At 44.2% G+C, this 6,425-nt stretch overlaps 1 protein-coding gene across 16 annotated transcripts in view; it reads right to left on the bottom strand.

Moving 5' to 3' along the window:
* Window positions 1–6,425, bottom strand: part of Enox1 (ecto-NOX disulfide-thiol exchanger 1) — a 550,965-nt gene that overhangs the window by 336,863 nt on the left and 207,677 nt on the right. Inside the window, exon 1 of one of the 16 annotated variants that reach the window (XM_029469179.1) lies at window positions 4,678–4,748. The exons of the other annotated variants lie outside the window; for them this stretch is intronic. The gene's annotated coding sequence lies outside the window, so the exon portion shown is untranslated. Of the gene's footprint in view, window positions 1–4,677; window positions 4,749–6,425 lie in introns of those variants that run through there. 16 annotated transcript variants of the gene reach the window in all.

The raw sequence follows: 6,425 nt of genomic DNA, 5'->3' as shown, positions 1-6,425 counted from the left end.
GGGGGGGGGAGTGTATTGGGGACTTTTTGGATAGCATTGGAAATGTAATTGAGGAAACTACCTAATTAAAAAATAAATAAATAAAATAAAATAAAATGAAAAAAAAGAAAAACAAAAAAGCATGGCTTTGGCTGTGCCCTTGTAGTCACAGAGGAGACAGCAGCCACCAGGAGCTTGGGTGTCCCTAAACTGTGTCTTTTCATCCCCACTTTCTGAGTACCAAACTTTTGCTAATTTCACAGTATTCTCTGGCACTTCCTTATATTATGCAAAACATTCTATTTAGACGAGTTGACTTCACTAATTAGTCTATAAATACTTGACTTTTACCCACTGCCTTGGTGAGTGAGATAATTACTGAGGAAAAGGCCAAAGCATTTATGGTCAATCAGATGAGGAGAAAGGGAATATGGTCTTTTAGACGAGGAAAATGTAAAACATTGTGAGGCCAGGCAGAAGCTATTAGCAGGATCAATATCTCCACTAGTACCTTAATAAATCATTGCATCAAAGCCTTGACACAGGATGGAGGAAAACCCTACAAGTTTCTAAACTGGGAAATAAAACTCCATTTAAATGACAAAGACCTTATTGGTATACACGGAATATGACAAGTTCCTGAAGCAGTCTCTGAGTCCCCGGTGTATAAAGTGTAGTGCATCATCGGAGAGGGAAGAAAAGCAGAAAGACAAAGAGCACAGCCCCCCTCAGGGCTGCACTTCCTAATTTGCAACTGGTAAATATGCATGAATCTGCTCCACTGCAGCTATGGATGACAGACTGCTTTCTGGAGAGAGCACAGAGCCCAGAAAGCAAAGTAGAGGATGGCTTGGTGTCACAATTGGCTTCCTCACCCAACTAATAGCTCTCAATCTTTCTACCACCCTCCACTTACATTGCTTAAATTACTGCCCTCTGGGTACCATTCCCTAAGATGAAAAGCACTTTGGCAGCGATGGACACTCACTGTATGGCACCAAGTGTCCCGAAGCGAGTTCTCCCTGTATCAGAAGAGGTGAACAACAATAAATTTCACTAACCCTTTCTTCATTCCCGTACTCTCTGATGGTCCCAGGAAAAGATGCTAACAATTAAAACAAGTTCCTGGGCTTGCCTGTCTGGTTTTCTATTTGTCTTTTCTTGAGTTAAAAAAAAAAAAGCCAAATGACCATTTGGCAGAGTGTTACCACAGAAATCACCCAACCCCTTGGGGTGTTGTCCTTAGTTATTGAGAAGGCATGGGGCAGACACACAATATTTTGACTCCTTTTTGCTTTGTACTTGCGGTGTTTAATTAGAATAGTTTTTCTTGGGATTTTAATTTACTGTGGCTCTCCCCCACCTTGGGAAGTAAGAGCTCTGGTCTCAAGATGTGTTTAGAAGACTCACAGCGTCCTAACAACTGGCAGTGTTCATTTGTGATTAATTAAGGCTTTTTTTTTTAGTTGAACAAATATTTTCAAGCACTTAAATATTAGACAAGCTTGATGATAATTATATGTTTTTAAAAGTGTCCAGAAGTCTCAGAAAAGCCCAACAATCTTAAGAAAGGCAAATACACATCAAAAGTTAACTAGCTAAAGATCTGGCTTGTGGTATAAAGGGTGACCAATAGAAGGGCCACTGATGTTTATGTCTCAACAGAGGGGGACATGGTTGATTTACAAAAGACTTCTCTATTATAATCTAGGCTGTCTGGGAAGGACTCACAGGAAGGAGGTGGTTAGAGAGATGGCTGGTTGTGATTTGAGGAGATAAGGGGAGAAAGGGACATATACTTCAATCAGAACAAGAAGTTTGTGGAAGCACATAGCCCAAATGAGAGAGAACTGACAACACAGATGATGGGTGGCTCTTCCCCCAACATCCAGGACAGTGGTGGAACCTTCTGAGCCTCAAACCTCAAACTTCTTTCTCAGGATGGAAGCAGCATGCACAGTCCTGTGAATGCTATTCCAGCCTTGCGTCCCTGAACAGGCAGTGTAGTCAAATGAGACTTCACTTGTGACCAAGAGAAGATTCGGGGTTGGAGTGGGGGTGCTCGCCTAAATGAGTCTTCGGCTCACAGGACGTCTGCTTATCATAGGAAGTGGCCTTCAGAAGAGCAAGAAGCAAGTCACCCCTTTAGGGAAGGAAATGCAGCAGGATGGGTATTTTGAGAAAAGAACTCCCTAGCAAGAGCAGGAATGACTGACGATATAGACAAGGTCTCTTGCGTGGGAGGAGACGCGGCGGAGAAGAAGGGGTCATTGCTCCTTTTCAGGTGCAGCACCCAGCCTGCCTCATCCATCACTAGGAATGGCCGATTCCCAAGTCACTTCACAGCCAAGCACCTGCTGCCTTTGGCAGCCTTAAGGACAAGGCTCAAATCGGAAGTCTTGTTTTGTGACTAGAGGTGGGAAGTCAAGAATGGTGAGAAGAATCAGTCCATGGCTGCTGGATCTAAACTAGTCAGCACTGGCATTCATCGACACTTTCTCTATCTCCCGAATTATAAAGTTCAGGACAATTGAAGTCAGGTAGCCCACTGCAGTATATCACGAGAAGTTAAGCTGAAAGTGGTGGGAGGAGACACCCCGCCCCCGTGAGAACTACATATGTGCCATGCTGCTTGGATGGCTGTGTCTGTGGTCCATTCTGGGTGCTGGAAAACCAGCCTGGAGCTGAACGGCCCAGAAGACCACTCAAAGAGCCTACATAGTATCTTTTGCCAGGTGATCAGCTCACTATGACGTTTGCTCCGTCATCTTCCTCTGCAAGTGACTTTCTGAAAACTGTGAGACTTTCAGCACAAAGACCACCGACCAAAATACTGATGACGATGTTTGAACCGGCAAGGAGAAGTCCTCAGTCTCAACTATTCCTCTGGGTGTCCTTGTTCGAGCAGCAGTTAATTTGAAAACGATTAGCAGGCTGCTCGCTTCCTTGAGGCATGGCAAGGCTGGACCGGTGTCTCAGCCCTGTGCTCGGAGGGAGCCAGGATGTTTCTGGAATGGATCAAGGTTTGTGCTGGTGTCAGGGACAGCTCACTGCTTTCCTGCCAGACCACGATGAATCAGCCACCCACTTGCTCTAGCTGCTTCTGCAGACTTTCCTCGACTTATTGTTGCCTCTGTGACAGGAAGGCACTTCTAACTTTTCATCTGACATGAGCGGGATCATTCATTATATTTTCTCCGCACCCACATTTATATGAGCATTAAATTAATGATGGTAGCATAATTTAGATAGGAAGTCAAACAAAAGATATAGTGATTAATGAGAGATATATTTTTTATATGGAAGCTCCTATTTTTGACTTAAACTAGCAGACTTCTTTTCAGTAGCCAGCCAACAGGGTCTTTAGGACTGACATTTGTTTTGATAAAAGTTCCCCCCCCCCCTTTTTTTAAACCACTTATATTCTCTCCACAACAGGAGATAGTTCTTCTTCTTTCACCCCTCTGACGTATGCCCTTATCTCTGCAAACCACTTGGCTTCTATAACCAAGAGGATGCCACGTGTGGGGTAAAAATCTGATACCAGGGGCTTTGCCAGAGCATTGCACTTCCCTCTCAGCTAAGTCTGGAACTCACTCACATCTAGTGTGCTGGCCAGCGCCTGCAGAAACAGCTGGGCCAGAACAAGGGCACAGTCAATGGCTCTCAATGAGACATGGCCCTCTGGCCTGCTGACCCTTCCAATGTGCAAAGGACATGGGTCACAAAATACCCCTCCAAACACAAGCACCCTTATTTAAGTCCCCCCCACCCCAACCGCTATCCTGCCCCAATGCCACACACACTTTGATTTTTCAGTGCTAGGCCTCTTCTGGTAGGGTTTTTGTTTTTTGTTTTTTTTTTTTTAACTTTGGCTCTTTACAAACAGGGCTGGAACCCAGTGTTCTCCACATGACTTCACTTTATGCAGGGCAGGGATGACAATATGCAGTTCTCAGGCCAACTGAACTCAGTGGATGGGTCTCATGGAAATGAGTACTTACTTAAACCTGCTGCTGCTGCTGCTTGGGGGAGGGGCGTGTGTGAATTACCCCAATCCCAAGTAACTAACTATGAACAACAAACACAGCATGGGTCCTAACTGCAGAGAGCATATGGGTTGGCACCACAGCCTCACGTGAGTTGGCAGGAGGAGAACCATAGAAAAGGAGTCACACCTACCTACCCTACCTACCCTACCTACCCTACCTACCCTACCTACCCTACCTACCCTACCTACCCTACCTACCCTACCTACTCTACCTACCCTACCTACCCTACCTACCCGAGCAGAGCAGTATGGGAGGGAGGAGCATCCTGTGTGGACAAGCCTAGCAAAATGCAGGCTGGATGCAGGTTTTAATCCAGAAGTTTGATCTCTAATAGAAATCATAACATCCTATGAATAGGACCGGGATAATTGTGAACTAGCTTTTGAGAAACACAAAATCTCTACAGCAAGAGTGTCAAGCAAGCCCTAGGGCTTTTCTTAGGAGTACTACATGACAAAACCAGAAAATTTCAATTAATTAAAAAAAAAATTAAAACCTGCCAAGAAATTCCAGCTTCATTCTCACCAGCTCCACCTTCCAAATAATCGACAGGAATGATATTATGTTCAGCCACGTACATGCGAGCGTGCAGGTTCAGTCATGTGCATACAGACATACAAAAATGTATTCTTGCGAGTGTGCCTACCTGCTGGTACCTGTTTGAGCTCTGTGGAAGCATCTGTTACTTTGTTTAAATGTGCGTATACTACAGAGAAGAGGCCTGCACCATTGCTCTTTATGGCTGGCACAGACCAGCTTGCTTTGCTTCGCAGCTGGCTGTTGGGTTTAAATATGAAAAGTCTCCGACAGACTCTTGACTTGAAGGCTTGAATCAGAGATGATGGACTTCAGGGAAGTGTCTGTGTGCCGAGGGCTGTGATTTAACCAATGGGCCCCTGGAACCAAGCATTCAGATGATAGCCTTATCAGGGTTAGTATAAAGTAAGAAGTGGGTGGAGGTGAAGGAAATAGGTCCCTGAGGGCCTAGCCTGAAAAGCTACATCTTGACCCTGGTCTTTTCTCTTCTCTCTGCCTCCCAAATGCCATGAGATGTCTGCTTCTCCATCACATGCTCCATGCCCCGCTCATGATGAACTGCCATATCGCAGGCCCCACAGGGGTGGTGCAAGCAACCATGGACCAAAACATCCAAAATCTAGTCAAAATAAATCATTCTTCCTTTTAAATTATTTTTTATAATGTATCATAGCAGGGAAAGTCTCACTAACACAATGCTACACCACATCATGCTGAACAGATATGCTATCATCTGTATCCCCACTGGTACACTTTGAGATTTTTTTCCAAGTCTTGACTATTACAAAACACATGCAAAATGCTTTAATGCAGTTACAGCTATAGTGTTAGGATAAATGCAACTAAACTGCCTTCAAAAATAGTTTCCCAATATGCATTCCTTTGAAAAGTGTGGCAGATTTTTATTTAGGGGGCATCAATGGTTTAGGATTTAAAAATTTTTTTTTTTATTTTATGTGTACAAGTATTTTCCCTAAATGTATGTGTATCCATAATGTGGGTGCAGTGTCTTTAGAGGCCAGAAGAGGGCGCTGCATCTGTTGGAATGGAAGTCACACACGGTTGTGAGCCACCTGAGTACTGACAATGGCACCAAGATTCTCCACAAGAACAGCAGGAGGCTCTCAGTCACTGAGATTACACCAACAGTTCAGACTGCCATCAGATGACAATTGAATAGACTGCCTTTTAAATTTCAATATCTGTTACATCATTAATAAGGCAATGTTTGTCAGATTTTCCTTTGAATTATGCATTAATACCCTTATTTTCTCCTGTTGGGCTGACGGATCTTGTCAGTTGATACATCTAAGACCCCTTTCAAAGAACTCTAGCCATCACCCATTTCAGGTACTACAGAGTATTTTTCTTAATTTCCACCTGACTAAAGCTTTGGTTTGGTTGGGAGTGGAGATGGTAAGCATTTTATTTGTGCGAATGCATGTTTGTGTTCAATATAAGTGTGTGGTGTAGGTGCCCATGTGTGCAAGTGGCCACACATGCAGGTGGGTGCACACCCATGAAAACAAGCCAGAGGGAGATTTCTGACATTCTGCTCTGCAACTGTCAGCTTCATTGCTGTGACACAGGGTTTCTTCCCATAAATAGAGCTACGCTGGTGGAGACCAGCAGGCTGCAGAGAGTCTCCTGCTCCTGCCTTCTACAATGCTGGGCATACAAGTGAAACATGACCACATCCAGCTTTTTTATGTGGATGGAAACCCAGGTCTTCATGCTTGCTTACCCACTAAGCTACTGCTTGGGCCTCTTAAAGGCAATTTTTTTTTAATATTTTTATCACATATTTTCCTCAGTTACATTTCCACTGCTATCCCAAAAGTCCCCCATAGCGCCCCC

The sequence above is a fragment of the Mus caroli genome, chromosome 14, assembly GCF_900094665.2.
Source record: "Mus caroli chromosome 14, CAROLI_EIJ_v1.1, whole genome shotgun sequence".
NCBI classification, from domain to species: domain Eukaryota; kingdom Metazoa; phylum Chordata; class Mammalia; order Rodentia; family Muridae; genus Mus; species Mus caroli.
Note: the sequence above shows the minus strand (reverse complement) of the source record. Positions and strands in the feature narration are given on the sequence as shown.